Raw genomic sequence first — 18,739 nt, 5'->3', positions numbered from 1 at the left:
AGTACCCAAATAAAGTTCTTCATGCCATATATATCAGCAATTTCTCTAGCATCCTCGTCTTCTTCCACAACTGGCTCGTTGGCGCTCCTCGGCGCAACCGCGTGAACGCGCTCGTGGCACTGCTCCCGCGTTCGTCGGCTTCTTCCACAACTGGCTGCGTTGCCGCTAATCATTCCAGCGTAGAATTTCACTTCTCTTCTGTCGTCGTAATGGGGAGGCCGCGTTTACGGGGGTATGCGCCACTGCTTAAGGGGGTATGAGCCATTGATTGTTCGTGTCTTCGCCGGCGTGTTAGGACACGTCCTCAGTTGCTCCTCTGGGTTTGGTAAGAGAAGGACACGTCGGACACGTCGTCAGTTGCTCCGCCCCTAACCTAAGTTCTAGGGGCTAGCGCCATTAAAGACACTTGAATGGAACATTTAGGTCGCCTACAGTTTCTTCACTCTGGTCATGTCTGTTGGTGGCATACGAACCCCACGCGCATAAGTGACTGCTGCCTCTTTTTTACGCACGCAGCAGACTGGTGAAGCGAGGCATTGTGCACGCGTGCCTCTCGAACGTCTTGTACTGAACTTTCTACCACATCATGGTTAGCAGTTTTCAAACCCACGTGTCCTGCCTTAAGGCGGGACAGAGGCGTTTATGGTCTCAATTTCGGAAGTAATACGCCGAGAAAGAAACAGTGGGAGCAGGAAAGGCGGAGATTCCCCACAAAGGAAAATGGTGAAGCGAACAAGAAAAAAAGAAACACCGCATATCCACGGGGTGAATGATGATGAGTGGGCGAAGCTCCGGAGGGAATCATCGGTAAACCGTGAATCTTCCGTGTAATTCGCCCAGTCTCGCCGCACTAAATCGAACGATTGACTTCCACCAATGACATGCGCCATATGTGACGTCATTCCTATTTTATAACAGCGCCCTTCATTATAATTGCACCATCTCCCGCAAGGGGACGCTAGCACAAACGCGTTAGAAACGTGCAGTACTCTCTAGTAAGGGGGAGAGGCCACAGCGTCTTACGCAGCCGTTTACACATACCGGAACGTGCAGCGCGTTTGCCGACGCCATCACATGACTGCTGAGAGAGTATAACCCCCGTATTCATAAACGCTCCTCGACTTGAACTTACCCCTCCCCGTTGGCGCTGAGCAGTGCTCCCTCAAGGGCTGCAGAAGATAGCGTCAACCTTTCCCTTTCCTCAAGAACCACTTACTACTACTACTTGAACTTGACTTGCCACCGCCTTCAACGCGTTTCGAACGCGCTGCCCAAGGCGGTGGCAAATCAAGTTCAAGTCGAGGAGCGTTTATGAATACGGGGGTAAGGCGGAGAGGCCACAGCGTCTTACACGGGCCGTAACGCGCTAGCACAAACGCGTTAGAAACGCGCAGTCTTTCGTTAATGTTGGGTATTTATTGTCATCGTGGTGCGCGTGTCCATGTGCGCGCAGTAAACTGGGGCAAGTGCCTGGGATTCTGGCATGGAGACTGGCCGGAAGCCCCGGACGCAACACTACATTTGCTAGTAGGTACAGCGTTTCACCGCTGGCGCCACGCTGCGCCGCTCGCACGTAACTCGTTTCTAGGTGGTTCCGTTCACCGAGGGCGCTCGAACGCAATCATATGGTTTGTACGAATGCAACCCTTGAATGCGTGCTTGTATGGCTGAGTGGTTACGGCGCTCGCTTCGGGATCTTGCGTACGCGGGTTCGAAACGCGCTCTGGCTGGATTTTAGGGGCGAAACTCCTTATAGCGGCACCCGTTCGTCCCCGTCGTAGTAGGTAGCCATGTCTAGTTTTATGAATTGCTCAATAGACGGCGTTGTGTGTCCGTATATGTATGTATACCCATATATACATGTATACGTATAACCGGAAGCCGACTTCCGCTTCCGGTTCCACTTCCGGTTCCGGAAGCCAGCTTCCGGCTTCCGGAGAACGCTTCCGGCGTTTTATGAAAAAAAAATTCCGAAAGTTGTGTCCGTAGCGCGGAATCGAACCAGGGACTCCTCGCTTCCGAACGCGCGGCGCTAACCACTACGCCACGAAGCGCACATAGACACACGCACCACGATGGCAATAAATACCCAACATTAACGAAAGGCCGCGTTTCTAGCACGTTTCTAACGCGTTTGTGCTAGCGCGTTACGGCCCGTGTAAGAAGCTGGTGTAAGACGCTGTGGCCTCTCCGCCTTACCTTCAACGCGTTTCGAACGCGCTGCCCAAGGCGGTGGCAAGTCAAGTTCAAGTCGAGGAGCGTTTATGAATACGGGGGGTATACTCTCTCAGCAGTCATGTGATGGCGTCGGCAAACGCGGTGCACGTTCCGGCATGTGTAAATGGCTGCGTAAGACGCTGTGGACGCTCCCCCTTACTAGAGAGTACTGCACGTTTCTAACGCCTTTGTGCTAGCGTCCCCTTAAGCGGGAGATCGGATGATTCCCTCCGGAGCTTCGCCCACTCATCATCATTCACCCCGTGGATATGCTGTGATTTTTTTTAATATTACCCCTTTCCCTTTTTTTCTCTCTCTCACTGTTTGCCAGCGCAGTCGCTTGAACCCCGACGCCACGGCGGCAGCCGTGGTGCCGGGCGCCGACGCGAAGCGGCGGTCGTTGGGGCGTTGCGGAGCGCAGCGTAGCAACACCCCAAATAAAAAAATACTGCTCCAGTCAGGTAGACTGCTCCCTCCCTGATAGTGAGATTATATTTGGATCATCAAAACAGTGATGCGTTTATAATACCACCGATCCCAACAGGGCTAAGTCACCACCAGCCCAGCGTTTTCTCCGTCAACGCCTCCTCCGTTCCAACGGCGGCGGCTCGAAACATGGTACGCGCGAGCGGCGCAGCGTGGCTCCAGCGGTAAAACGCTGTACCTACTAGCAAATGGAAATACGCGCCCCGGACACCTTTGCCAACATGAGTTTTGTAACGACTCCGGTTAAATACTTCGGAGCTCCCCTCCAGTGCTACAAAGACAGTGAATCGTACTGGAGGAGTGAAGTGGATAACCTGCGGGACAAAGTAAACAAGTGCAATGGCTGGAATTGGTCTATGTTTTCCAGAGCTACAATTTGTAACATTTTTTTAGTGAGCAAACTTTGGTATATCCTCCAAGGGTTGCACTGCTGAAAGGTAAACATTCAGAAAATTCACCGTGTGTTCGCTGTGTTCGTGTGGGCATCGTCTTGGGAAAGATCAAGTCGAACCAATTTATTTCTTCGAGTTCGAAATGGAGGACTTGGTTTGTCACATTTCTTTTTGAGACAGGTAGTCAATCGATTTTCTTTCTTCAGGGACGTAAAAAACCCGTTCCTATACACTGTATGTCAACTTCGCCTGGGGAGACACTTGCCCAACATGGTTGTCTCAACCGGCAGTTTGCCCGGTGGTGTTTATGGTTTTCTTCGTGAAGTTGTGGTTTCTTGTAGGTTTTTCTCAGCGCGGTTTTCACTTGAATACTTGAGTGAAGTCAATCGGAAAAAATTGCACAAGGACCTTTGTGATGTGGTTCTACCCGTGCCTCTATATCGATCCCTTTACGGTGCAGGCCATGGGCACAATGTTCTAAAGCGCGTTAAGGCAATGCTAATACCGTCAGGTGTTAAGACTTTCTTTTTTAAGTTACACACAGGCACGCTCACTGTCAAACCATTGATGGCTGAAAGGGGTTTTTTTGTTCCCTGGGGCACCCATTGTATAATATGCAGAAAGGAGGAGACAATTGAGCATGTATTCCTGGATTGTTGGGATGCTGTTTTTCTTTGGGATGTGCTCCAGCGCACAATCAAAAAAGAATTCCCCCTCGATGCGTATGGCATTCGCTACTTGCCAATAGAAAGTGATGACGGCACCCCATTCGATATGGTAATGCTCATGGCCCTGCATAGCTTTTGGAAATGCAGAATGGCAGTAAGGCACGCTGATCTCGACGCAAGAGCGGCTCGCCAGTATTTTAAAGAAAGCATAAGGGACTTTGTGGAAGAACAAAAGTTGCTAGAATGTATCTCATAATGGTTGCCTCGGGTGGAATTATTACTGACGATGAGACACTTTTAGCGTGTACGCGTCCGCACAAGTTGAGCGGTCGTATTTGACGAATATTGTGATTGTGATTCTGTTTTGTTATTCTCTGTGAATTTATATACTTCTGTGTGTGCCAAAGACCGGCAATAAAGAAAAAAAAAGCTTCGTGGCGTAGTGGTTAGCGCCGCGCGTTCGGAAGCGAGGGGACCCTGGTTCGATTGCGCGCTACGGACACAACTTTCGGAATTTCTTTTTTCATAAAAGTAGACGTGGCTACCTACTACTACTACATACTACAGAGGAGGGACAGACCCACACCCTAAGGAGCTTCGCCCCTAAAAACCTGTCATTCCATACCTGCCGAGACTTTCCCACCGGCTAAAAAAAATCGCACAGCGAGCTAGCATTAGGATAGTGTTTTCCGCATTTTTCAAGTTGGCGAGCGTTGCCAAACTATAAGCAGTCCCACGATAAAAACAGTCCATCATGTGTAATGTCAAACACAGAAAAAGCTATGTCGATTTTGCGCGGGGAGCCATTTATAGGATACCTCTGGCGTGCGGTGATTCTTACGTGGGCCAGACAGGCAGTTGTCTTAACAACCGCCTGCAAGAACACGCGAACAACTTTCGCAGCGAAAAAGATGGCTTCCTTGTCACAGCATTGCCACTCGTACACCTGTTCACCAGTGTTTGGCGACACCGTAATATTTATTATACAGCCACAGAGACGATCGTACCGGCATTATCGCTGAAGCTGCGCCGATGACACATGAGCACGGTTTATGCGTGAGCAAGCCGTCATTGTCCCTCCCTATCGGACAAGGCAATGATCTTCCTGGGAAGTATCGGCGCGTGCGTAAGACGACAGCATTGTTCCCTAGCGTCTTTTCACCATTCTGCACCATCCCTTCGACAAACAGGCGTGCTTGTTGTTGTTTTGCTAGACTACTTATTTCCGCATTTTGCCACAAGAAACCTCAGCGGGAGTAGCGCTCTCCTTTGTGTGTCTCGTCGGGCGGTTGTTCTCTATCATCGCGCTGCAGCGTTCCCCAGCCATCGAACTCAACGCTGACCCCCCATGGCGCAACCTGTGCTCCGAGTCCAGTGCTGAAATGCCTCGAATAGCCAGCGTCCGATCCTCTTTCTCGCAGCTCATGTGGGGCGAGAGCCGGTTCGTCGGCTGCGGCTACACTTTCTACACGCTGGAGAACGATGACAACCCTAAGAGATACCAGACCACACAAGTGTGCAACTACGGACCAAGGTGCGCATATCTATTTTTATTTATTTAGAATACCCCTAAGGGCCCTCGTGCGGCTGTATTACGTAAATAGGGGGGAAGGGTGGGGACACAAACTCAACAGAAACATGCAATATACACAAAAATAAAACTACATGAAATAAACACACAAGGAACATCAAGTACATAGATATGAACAGGGGGTATATGCACTAATTCTTGAAATCACAAGAAACTTGATACACAATATGTTAATATGTACTATCTGTGGGCGTTTATTACGCACATCTTCCTCATCTGTATGTTATCATCATCATCCTCGCACTTTTACCTATCCTCCTCTTCGCCTGTATATGTGTTCATCATCATCGCCTGTGTGCTGCGCTGGTTCGCTGACGAGCTCCCGGGCCTAATAAACGTCGTTCCAACCGAGACGTCACAAGTGGTGGAGTGTGCTCTTCGGTCCTACGTCCTCTGGCCGTCCGGTCTGCCTCCTGGAGCTTCGTTCAGGTCGCCGCTTGCGCCCACCGTCAGCTAGCATGACGCAGGACGTGCAGCCTGGCGCCCCTATTGCCTCCATTCCGACATCGCAAGTGCCTCCTTCCTTTATCATCAACAGCGCCCAGCGTGACCCCCATCTCTTCGCTGGTCTTCGCGGAGAGGATGTCGAAGACTGGCTGGACGATTATGAGCGAGTCAGTTCCGCCAATCACTGGGATGATGTTAATAAACTACGCCATGTCTCCTTCTATCTGTCTGGCGTGGCGAAGACGTGGTTCTTTAACCACGAGCCCGAATTGACCGACTGGACTCTCTTCAAGCACCAGCTCCGTGAAGTGTTCGGCACACCGGCTGTTCGGTCCACTCTAGCCAAGAAAAGCCTCGATGCTCGCAAACAACACCTGGGTGAGTCGTACACCTCCTACATCGAGGACGTCCTTGCACTCTGCCGCCGTGTGAATTCTTCAATGTCGGAGTCGGACAGGGTACGCCACATTCTCAAAGGCATTGGAACTCTTGCCTTCAATGCACTCGCCACTAAGAATCCGGCTACCGTCGCTGACGTCGTAATCACTTTTCAGCGCCTCGATGAGCTCGAGTCTGTCCGCCTACAGCCCGACATTGACGATGCCCATTCTACGGGGGACCATGACCTACGTACACTGATACGCACGCTCATACGCGAAGAGTTACAATCGATGGGGTTAACCTCACCTTCGACGTATCCCAGCCAACCTTTTGGTGCGTCATTGCGTGACGTTATCAGGTAAGAACTGGCGTCCTTGACCTGCGCTGTGCCAGCACAAGCTCCTGTCCCTCAAGCATTACCAACTACCGCACTACCGACATACGCGCAAGTTGCTGCCAAGCCTGTCGGCCACGTCACTTCTCCGTTTCCGCTACCAACTTACGCGTCGGTTGCTACTGCGCCCACGGTTCACTTCCCGTCATCACCGCCAGAGCCTTCATCGGCCCATCTGACCTCCCTGTCACACGGTACACCGAACACCCCCTACTACCCCCCTTGGCGTCCGTCTCGTCCTACGTGCTATTATTGTGGCTATCGCGGCCACATATCACGCTTTTGCCGCAAGCGCCAGCAAGACGAGCGTCGGGGCTACGATATGTGTGAGCGCGATTTTTACAGTGGGGCCTCTTACCAAGGGCGGCGTTACTCTTCACCTTCGCAGCGCTCTCCATCTCCGCCTGCATCACCTGATGCACGAGGCGCTTACCGTTCGGCCAGACGCCGTTCTCCATCACCCTACCGCCGCTCATCGTCACCACTTAGGCCTGCCTCCTTTACCTCTACCGTTCGCGCGGAAAACTAAGCGATGCAGTTTCCGGAGGAAAAAAAAATGTCACAGTTTCGCCCTAAGGGCGAAGCAATGAATGCGATAGCAACACAGCAATGTCATACGAAGTAAGGTGAGCGGCTTTGGTAACAATATGAATTGTAGTAAACATGAGCTGATTAAGTAAGCAGGTGTGCTGCGGCGTAAGTAGACCGACATGAAGAGAGACTCGATGACCACGAGAAGGCGCGTGTGAAACGGTGGTGTTGATGAGAAGCGCTTCCCGTGGGCAGCGCGCGTGCGAAGGGACACACCTGTAGCGCTGCACTGCCGATCCGGGCAGCATTACATGTGTAGCGTGCGTTGGAAAATGTGACCCGACTATTACTAACTGAATGAACAAGCGTGGTGTGAGCGCGCACAAACAAACATGAAGAGATCACACTGAATGACTGCAGACAACGACTGTCAAAACGCTGGCAGCAAGCATACGCCGCTGCGGGCGAAGGTACGTGCGGTCTATCGCTTCAACAGGAACTGAGCCGCGAATGCACGGCTCATAAAGGTCAGAGCCGTGTGGAGATAAGAGACGGTGCGGCGAGCGACGAGCGCGGTTGTTGGCAGAAGAAAAGTGCGCCCCCCCCCCCCCCCCCCGCTTCCTCCGGCGCTGGCTTCCCGCTTCCTTGCTTGCGCGCGGGAGAGATAAGAGACCGTGCGGCCGAGCGACGAGCGCGGTTGTTGGCACAGTAGAAGTGCCCCCCCCCCCCCCCCGCTCCCTCCGGCGCTGGCTTCCCGCTTCGTTGCTTGCGCGTGGGGGATTGAGTGCGTTCGCTCTCCGTGATAGTGTGCGTCCCAGCACGCTTGCGCTCGGGCATACGGCGCGCGGTGAAGATTTTATCTATACGGAACCTCACGGCGACGACGACGGCGACGGCTACGGCGACGGCGACGCCGACGGCAGAAATCCGGTTGAAGTGTCCATATAATTGCTATCGCAATAAAACTGCATATACACACAAGACTGAAATTCCTCTAGCGCGCCCATCCAATATGATTCGTGTGTACGTTGAAGGGGTGCCCGTGGATGCTTTAGTGGATACTGGTGCGGCTTTGTCGGTTATGAATGTTCATTTGTGTTCCCGTCTGAAGAAAGTTATGACGCCTTACGATGGTCCCACGCTGGTTGCAGCCGAAGGGAACACTATTCGACCTGCTGCCTTCTGTACTGCGCGTGTACTTATCGATGACATTCTCCATCACATACAGTTTGCTGTGCTATACCCGTGCTCTCACCAGCTGATTTTGGGATGGGATTTTCTATCTTCTGCCTCTGCTGCTATTTGTTGTGGGCAGCGTGTGATACACCTTACCGAGACCGAACACTTGCTTGGCGAAGAAACCCACACGCCACTTCACCTGACCGCTGCGGAAGATACGGAACTACTCCCAGGACAAATCCAACTAGTTACTCTCCTATCCGACAACATTGACCATGGTGACGTCTTGGTGTTTCCTTCTTCACGTTGCCTTACTAAAGGCATAACATTAACATCAGGAGTTGTTCGATTCCACAATGGATCTGCACTGGTCACTGCCACGAACGCAACTCCAGAAAAAATCCTCCTTCCGCAAGGCACAACCGTTGCATCCGTCGCCGATCTGGAGCCTGTCTGCGTCTTGCCACTTACACCAGTCTCTTCTGGGGACCCATCTTCTGGTGATTCTTCTTCGGCCGCCGCCCTTACAGCAGTCATCAGCACTGACTTGAAACCCGCGCAGACGCAACAGCTGCTGGCTTTGTTGAAAAAGCACGCCAATTCTTTCGACGTGTATTCGTCAACGTTGGGCCAAACAACCGTTGCAGAGCACCGCATTCTGACAGACAAAACATCTATCGTACGGCGCCGCCCATACCGTGTGTCTCTAGCCGAGCGGAAAATCATCGAAGACAACGTCGTAGACATGCTGGAACGCAAGGTAATTCGCCCCTCGGCTAGTTCTTGGTCGTCTCCTGTTGTCTTGGTCCGCAAAAAAGATGGCTCCGTGCGCTTTTGCGTCGATTACCGGGCGCTCAACAAGATAACTCGAAAAGACGTCTACCCTATGCCGCGCATTGATGACGCCCTTGATTCCCTCCAAGGTGCGGAATACTTTTCCAGCCTGGATCTGCGTTCCGGCTATTGGCAAATCCCCATGCACGAAGACGATAAAGAAAAAACGGCGTTCGCAACCCCCGATGGACTGTACGAGTTCAACGTAATGCCTTTCGGGCTCTGCAACGCGCCTGCGACTTTTGAGCGCATGATTGACACCGTGTTGCGTGGCCTGAAGTGGAAGACCTGCCTGTGTTATCTGGACGACATTGTCATTTTTTCATCCACATTTAATCAGCACCTACAACGCTTGGATGAAGTTTTGACGTGCCTCGCCCGCGCTGGTCTTCAGCTGAACACCAAGAAATGCAGTTTCGCCAGCAAAGCCATTAAGATCCTGGGTCATGTCGTGAGCAGGGATGGCATTCAGCCGGACCCTGATAAGACTGCTGCAGTTCTTCGCTTTCCTCGTCCTGACAGACCCAAAGACTTGCGCAGTTTCCTTGGCCTCGCCTCTTATTTCCGTCGCTTTATCCAGAACTTTGCCTCCATCGCAGCTCCATTACACAAGCTACTAGCTTCCGGTGTACCCTTTCTGTGGTCTCAGGAATGCGAATTGGCATTTGCACGCTTGAAGGACGCCCTCACCTCTGCACCTGTGCTTTGCCATTTTGATGAGGCCGCACCGACTCTCCTACACACAGACGCTAGCGGCCGCGGTATAGGTGCTGTTCTTCTGCAACGCGACAACTCTTCGCGAGAGAGAGTCATTGCATACGCCAGCCGTGTACTCAGCGCTTCCGAAAAGAACTATACGATCACTGAGCAAGAGTGCCTGGCTATTGTTTGGTCGATACAGAAGTTTCGCCCTTATCTCCACGGCCGCCATTTCACCATCGTTACGGACCACCACGCTTTATGCTGGCTTTCCACGCTCAAGAACTTGTCTGGACGCCTGGGTCGCTGGATTTTACGCCTCCAAGAGTATGATTTCGAAATCATATACAAGTCCGGGAAGAAACACCAAGACGCCGACGCTCTTTCTCGCTGCCCGCTTCCTACGGCCCCGCTCGACGCCTCTGCAATCGCTTCGCACGTCACCAGTTCGACCGACACTGCTACGGTTTCCTCCCTGGCCTCTATGTACCAACTGCCTTTCGACGATGATCAGCCACTCGCCTCTCGTCAGCTGGCTGACCCGTACTGTCAACGCTTCATTGATCACCTCTCTGGGGCTTCTCGTCCACCTAACGCGCGCCTCCGTCGCCAGCTCGCGCACTTTAAGCTGGACGATGGCGTGCTGTATCGCCGTATTTACCATCCTGACGGGCAACGCTGGGTGCCAGTTCTACCACGCTCTCTCCGACTTCGTGTCCTCAACGCCTTTCACGATGATTTGACAGCTGGCCACCTTGGGTTCCATAAAACCTATGACCGCATTCGAAGTCGTTTCTATTGGCCTGGCCTTTCTGCTAGCGTCGCCAGATACGTCGGTTCCTGCTCTCCCTGCCAGCGTCGCAAGCTCCCAACATCTGCTCCTGTCGGCCAATTACAGCCGCTTCCGTGCCCTGCAGCCCCGTTCGAGGTTGTTGGGATCGACCTTTACGGGCCCCTTCCGGTCACTACTGCTGGCAATCGATGGATAGTGACTGCCGTCGACCATCTGACGCGCTACGCTGAGACAGCTTCTGTGCTTACTGGCTCTGCTTCGGAAGTTGCTCACTTCGTTCTTGAAGCCATTATTCTACGCCATGGTGCTCCTCGTGTACTGCTCAGTGACCGTGGAAAGGCGTTCCTTTCCCAACTGCTAAACGAAGTTCTTCAAGCCTCCGGCACAGCCCACAAGACAGCTTCTAGCTATCACCCCCAGACTAACGGCCTGACCGAGCGGTTTCATCGCACCCTTGCCGACATGATCGCCGCTTATATTCAACCAGACCACAAAAACTGGGATGTTCTTTTACCATTCGTCACTTTCGCCTATAACACGGCCGTGCAGCGCACAACTGGCTACTCGCCATTTTACCTCGTTTATGGACGCTCCCCTACTTTCTTTCTGGACGTTTCATTCTTCAACTCCAAGGCTAATAGATCTCTATCATCGTGCGAAGAGTACATTTCCCGACTCGACCACTGTCGCCAGCTTGCTCGCCTGAACACAGAGGCCAGACAACAAGACCGGAAAAATATTTACGACGAATGCCATCGCGTTGTATCTTTTCGACCTGGTGACGAGGTCCTGCTCCTGACTCCTGTTCGCACCCCTGGTTTATGCGAAAAATTCCAGCCACGGTTTATCGGGCCGTACATGGTCCTTGGACAGACTTCGCCTGTCAACTATCGCGTCACTCCTCTTGACGCCCCCACAGACCGCCGTTGCCGCAATACCGAGGTTGTCCACGTCTCCCGCATGAAGCCCTTCACGCGGCGTGCCTCGACACCTTGACGGCCGGCCAGGATGGCCGCTTTCACGTCGGGGGGAAATTAGTGTGGGCGTTTATTACGCACATCTTCCTCATCTGTATGTTATCATCATCATCCTCGCACTTTTACCTATCCTCCTCTTCGCCTGTATATGTGTTCATCATCATCGCCTGTGTGCTGCGCTGGTTCGCTGACGAGCTCCCGGGCCTAATAAACGTCGTTCCAACCGAGACGTCACATATCAACCAAAAGCGTTTAGAGACCACGGGATCTCAGAAAACGCTAGATATCCAAGCAGCCTTTAGAAGTAGCCAGTAAAACCATACATCACAGTGTTGTTCGCATATACCAGTAGAGGCGGGAAATGGGAATACCCGGCTGCGTTTTGAGGCTGCGGAGATATTCAGCTTTTTGTCAGATCCCTTGGTCTTAAACTTTTTTGGTCGATAGTACATATAACAATGAGTATTAACTAATCTGCTACCACTAACCGTTTTCTTGCAACAAGGTTCGGAAATATGGTAAGTTTACTTCAATAGCTATGCGTGATGGTATATGTTATTGCATTCTATTATTGCGAGAGGAATAAATGATCTTGCGTAAAGCGATCAGCTGCACGTTATGCGTTTGTGGTCACGGCGCGGGAAGACTGCAGGGAGTGGCGAAAAGAAGTCATCGTGAAGCGTAGAATGGTGATACAGTTTAAGCAATAAGGTTAGGCGAGCAAAGTGGCGTCGACCTGATATTGGTTCCAACTCGGCACATTGTTTTATTGATGTGACGCTGATGAAGCGTGAATAATCTGAAAAGATGAAGAGAACAGCACAGTTTTGCAGAGATTCAATGTTGTTGATAATGTATGATCGATCGGGATCCCATATGGCGGAAGCATATTCAATTTTTGGGCGGATCAGCGTGATATAAGCCAGTTTTTTTTTAGAGTGTGAAGGTGCGTGCTTGAGGTTGCGCTTAAGAAGACCGAGTGCTCGGTTGGCTGCTGCTAAGACGGTGTTAATATGGTAATGCAGAGTTAAATCAGGCTGAAGATGAAGGCCGAGATACTTGTAAGTTGGCGCAAGTTCTACGCTAGCATTATTGAGAGAGTAGGCGGTAGGAAGTCGACTGGAATGGTTGGTAAATGACATTAGCTTTATTTTAGACGTATTTAAAGGCATTAGCCACGAGGAGCGCCAAACAGTCACCACATCAAGATCAGTTTGTTGGGAAAGGCGGTCAGCGTCATTATTAATTTTACGATATGTAACACAATCATCTGCGTATAATCTAATTCGAGATAAAACACATTTGGGTAGATCAATAATAAAAATTGGCTGTGGCTTAAGTCAGTTATGTCTGAGTGTCCGTAGCGAGAGGTACGGTTAATATTATTGTTTAGCTTGGTTCTCCCTGCCGTTACAACTTTATTGTTTAGCTTCGTACGTCTGAGTGTTTAGGTTTGGTTGTTACCTCTCGTTAAGTTATGGTTACATTAAAGACTAGACATTTTTAAAGTGTAGCGCATTTATTTTGAAAAGTCTTCATCTAGTTGTTTCTCAATTGCCACAAAGACTGCCCGATGGTCGGTGAGGCGGGAGGATAAGGGGTTGTCGTCCAAGGACTTGAACACGTTTCGGGTGCTATCCTCATCTGAATCCACTCGCCTGGCCGCTTTGTACTTACGACGCTTCTCGAGGCGTGCGACTTGTTCTTCCTCCGTTTCCTCGGCTCGCTGCCTCCTCTTTGTTTCGTTCCGATGATGAAGCATTGCTTTTTTCAGTCTCTCCGACTCACTTTCCATATCTGCCGACGAATCCCACCGAGCCGCCCCTTCTATATATACGATGCAACGCCGGCTCCTCTTCTGTTGTGGCAACGCGGTTTCACCGGCTCCTCCTCGGACGTGATGCCAGATGGCGCGGCGAGTGGCGCTGCCACCTGTGGCGGTTGCTAGGCAACGGCTCAGCTCGCGGTGCGGCCACCGGCCACAGCGAAACGGCGAGAATGCGGCCAATGTAGCTCTCGCTAGAAAAATTAAGAAAAGTAGGGTACCAAGTACGCTGCCCTGGAGATCTTCAGATGTTAAGGGAACAGAAGAGTTACAGCCCAGGTGAATTGTTGTCTGTTGGAGAGGTAATCTTTAATTCATGCAAGAACGTTTGGGTGAATATTTAAGTATGTTAATTTTATTAGAAGCCCAAGATGAGGAACGCGACCAAAAGCTTTAGAGAAATCAAGAAACACTGCGTAGACTTGAAATCCTTCATTAAATGCGGAAACTATATCGTTAGTAAATCCGGCGAGTTGGGTGTCGCATGAATAACCCCTGCGAAAACCGTGCTGGTTCTTTTCTTTCTTTATTCGTTTCCATTGCTAAATCAAACAATGGCGAGGGCTAAGATAAAAGCTGCAGTGAGGCAGCTTGAGGTGCCCTAAGCCCCGTGTTACATGGTGGCATGAGTCACGCAATCAACAGTATACAGAAACATTACATATAAATATCACAGTGCAATAATTAATCAGTGCAAGATAGTTTTCAATAGGGCAACAAGGAAATTGAACAATGGCAAGTAAAAACAATGGCGATAGTACACACCACCACATTACATACACTTGACAATGCGTGAATAAAAGTGAAAATTACGTACGCTTCACAATGCGTAATTAAAGGTGAAAAGAAATTGCGCTAAATTAATATTTGAATGATTAGGAGAAAGAACAGGATGAGCGAAAATTATTTCATTACAAACATTTAGCAATACGTATATGTGAATACAGGTGAAAAAGAAATGCGTGATTCATTAATTAGGAGACGGCTCGGAGAAGTGAGAACAGTTCTGACCATGTTATGTTGCTGATATCAATGCCGGCGTCATGAAATCAGCCTGGGTAATTTATTTTTTGTCATTCGCAAACCATAGTTGGTTCTAGAAGGGGGTATAGGCCAAGATTCTTTATGACTGGTAATAAAGGTAGCTGCATTTTTTGCAAACAATTTAATAAAATACGCTGTTTTCAGAGTTTAAGTTTCTTTTATTATATGGTATTTAGGAGATGTTGTTGCCTTTAATTGGCGCCAGTTACTCCTTTTCACATAGTTATATGAAAAAAGAATTAACCAACACGCATTAAAACTAAAAGTTGACTCCAAATCACAATAACACAAACTCCAGTCACATAAGTACACTAATGCCACACTAATACAGAAAGTCAAGTCAGAAAAACAGCACACAAAGTTCAGTCACATAAGTGCACTAAAGTAAACACAAGGTTCGATCCCGTAACAGCACTAAAATCACGGCAGGTATGATAACACGGATTACACTCAAATGAAGGTACATGAACCCAGGTGTTGAATGAACCAAATTTCGATAAAAAATCCCACACAGTGAGCTTATCACAGATAACCACTTTTTTCAATAGTTTCCGAGAATATTGCACGCTTCTAGAAATCTTTGGAGGACCATTAACGCTAGTCCTTGCAATGAATATGTTGGCCCATGACCTAAGATCTTCCTGACGCTGAAGGGCCTACTGTCTAATGCCACTAAATCAACTGCTAAACATTGTCTATGTGTGTCGTGTCGCGGACATTCTAACCGAAGATGCTACACATCCGCATGGCCACAAGTACATTCCGGACTATTAGCTCTTGAATTTCTTTGTAGAAAATGTTTTGTGCACGCGGTACCGAGCCGCAGACGGTGAATGAGTGTTTCAAGGGCTCTGGTTGTAACCAATGTGGACGGGATTTTGAATTGAAGCGCAGGGTCAATGTGAAATAAATCTGAAGATTTCGAGTTCTGATCAAACCATGTCGCTTTGCAACCACGGACTGAGATCTGTCTTAGTATGTGCCGCAATTCTCCTTGCGTTAGAGGGAGACCGTATGTGTCGTTATTAATGTGCGCTTGTCTAACAGCCTTGTCTGCTGTAACATTCCCAGGGATATTGCAGTGGCCAGGTATTCATTTGAACATTATTGCGCAATTTTTTTCACTTTCCTTTGCGAGTTCTTTTAGTGTCTCATAAACTAACTCCATGTTTTGGGAATTGCTGATGCCACCGTGAAGTGACGACAAAGCTGCCTGTGAGTCACAAAGGATGACGCATTGGTTCCCTTCTTGCATTGAATTGATGTATCGTAACAAAGACAATATTACAAAAAGCTTTGCTGTTGTTGATGATGTCTTGTGAGACAATTTAAACGTCTGTGTTCGGTTCCATTCTGGAATGACAAAGGCAGCTGTAGAAGAATTTGTTTGACAAGAACCGTGTGTATACGCTTGAATATATCCAGGGTGCCGAAAGTATATCTGGTATAGCGCTAGTTGTTGTGCTGCTAGCATAAACATGTCTCGTTTGCGAATAATTGCGTCAACCGAAAGTAAAATTTTTGGGGCGACAAGTCGCCATGGAGGGGAGGAAATTACTGAGATTCAAAATTCGTGATGTGGTAGTAGATTTTTTTTCACCTGAATCGCAGTATTGATGTTCGCTCTGTCTCTCTCAGTAAGTATAATTGCTAGTGGGGGCCTTTTGTGCTGCACTGAAACGCGGAAGTAGTGTCGACAGGTTTCAGCCATCCCCATAATAGCGAATGAAGGATGTCGTTCCTCTGTAATTACTAAGGAACTTGAGGTTGCTCGAGGAACGCCTAAGCATACTGTAAGGTTGTAAGGCTATTAATCGTTGATGTCGCTCTTCATATGAACGGGAGATTCCATGCAGAACAGATGAAGAAAAAGCTATCTTTTGCTTTATAAGTGCATTATGTGCTTCCAGTAGTGATGAAACCGACCCTCCCCATGCCGTGCCTGCTAAGCGGTGAAGTACACTTATTGTTGAGTTTATTTGTTCTTTGAGGGCTTTAATCTGATAATTCCAAGAAAGTTGTCTGTCTAGTATAACCCCAAGAAATTTGTGTTGTTTTACTACGTCTAAACGATGTCCCTCAAGGCGCCGCTGAAAGTCTGAATGGAGCTGTCTTACAGCCGTCTTACTGTAAGACAGCTCCCTTCCTCTTTCCTTTAAGAATTCGTCCACAATGTTTAGGCCTTCCTGCAAAGATGATTGAACAAGGCTAGCACATGAACCAGAGGCCCAATTACAAACATCATCCGCATATATAGTGTAGTGCAGGTGGAAGTCTCCGCGGTAAATCATAGATTACACAATTAAAGAGAAACGGGCCTAAGACACTGCCTTGTCGGACTCCTGTGGAAACAGAAGAACTGTTTCCTTCGCTTGTTTAAATAACTATTGATCTGCAAGTTTGAGTGCCATACACGAAGGATAGAGCGGTTGTATAGGGAGTAGATTGTGGGTATGTTGTGAGAGAGAGAGAGAGAGCAATATAAGAGAGGAAAGGCAGGGAGGTTAACCAGACGCACGTCCGGTTTGCTACCTTGCGCCGGGGGAAGGGGGTATAGGGATGAAAAGAGAGAGAAAAGAAATATAGAGAGCACAGTTTCGCGCACATTTGAAACTTCGAACGAAGTCTACAGACGGTCGCCAAGACCTGTCGACTTGAGGTAGTGCAACAAGGCTTTCGTGGCTTTCTGTGCCATCGACGCATACGGCCATGGTCCAAGGATCTTCCTTTCCGAAAATGGCATTGAGTCCAGCCGGTTCAGTGCTGTCCGGAGAGCTTCACGCTCGACGTCGAACTGGGGACAGAGACATAAGACATGCTCGATTGTTTCTCTGGTTCCACAATGTATGTTCTAGTGTTTAAAGAGGTGCTGTGATTGTGATATGGCACGTTTGCTATGATAGGTATGACTTTTTTCTATTATAAGTGTATTTTCCTTAGGTTAGATTCAGTTGTTGTGCCCCACACAAGGTGTGTATAATTAATGTGTGATGCAAATAATAAGTGGTAAATTAATATATTTACGGATGTTGGTAGACGATATCTGTTCCTGTTTAGCATTCCTGTGATACGGCTAAGCTTCTGTACAACAGAGTCTACATGTTGATCCCAGTGTAGCGTACTAGAGAAGTATGGGCCTAATACTTCAATTTCATTGACTATTTTTATGCTCCCTTTGTTCATCTCTAAAGTATGACTTTGCGGAATATCTGTGCCTTTCGCATGAAAAATTACGACTTTTGTCGTGTTTGAATTTATTTTTAGATAATTTTCTGTAGACCATGTGGATATATGTTCTAGAGAAACTCGTTTGCGCTTTTTATTAAGCTAGTATAACATGCTGATGAAGTAAGCACACTAGTATCGTCTATGAATGATGATTATATGATGCCTTCTGATAGATCAGAACATTGTTTATATATAAATTAAAAAGCAGCGGACCAAGAATACTTCCTTGCGGGACTGAAAAATGATATCATGGTCTGCTAGGTAGTTGATGACTTGTGTATGTATGACGTGCTCGAGAAGTTTACATATGTTCCTAGTTAATGAGATAGGACGATAGTTGAGTGGAACAGAGCGATCACCCGATTTAAAAATTCGTATTACTTTTGCCATTCAGCAGTCATGAGGAATAATGCCAGATGATGATTGGGAAAATAGTGCTGATAACACGTGAAAAAGGTTTAGAGAGTCGTTTTTAAGTATCTTATGATTGAAACCAAGGTGATCAGAGCTAGTAGGTAATATTGAGGTTATTAAACACGGAAAGAATATCAAATTCACTGGTGACAATTTCTGGCATGCAAATGTTAGGCAATGGTTTCAATATGGGCGAAGAAGTTATGTCTTCATTGGTGAACATAGACGAAAATGCATCGTTAAGCAGATAACAGGTTCTCCTTCAACATTAATTGGTACTATATCAGGAGAGGAACTCAGATTGATGATGCGCCAGAATCGATGAGAATTATTGGTTAACATAGTAGACAGGTCGTGACTGAAGAAATTACGACGCGTTGTTCTAAGCAGCGACTGATTGATAGTCTTTGTCGCAATTCCTATACTTGTTCCACGATGACAGTAGACCTGTGATCACTGCTTGGCGGTACAAACGTTTTATAGCGTAAGCTGTTATGGGTTCATTCCAATAGCCGTTTCGGGTCGCGATGATGCCGCCGCCGTCGCCCCGTAGCTGCTATCGCATGCGAAAAAAAGTACCCGCTCTCCGCCGGGATCGAACCCAGGCCCGCTGCGTGGGAGGCGGATACTCTACGACTG

Source organism: Dermacentor silvarum, chromosome 4, assembly GCF_013339745.2.
Source record: "Dermacentor silvarum isolate Dsil-2018 chromosome 4, BIME_Dsil_1.4, whole genome shotgun sequence".
Lineage (NCBI taxonomy): Eukaryota > Metazoa > Arthropoda > Arachnida > Ixodida > Ixodidae > Dermacentor > Dermacentor silvarum.
Note: the sequence above shows the minus strand (reverse complement) of the source record.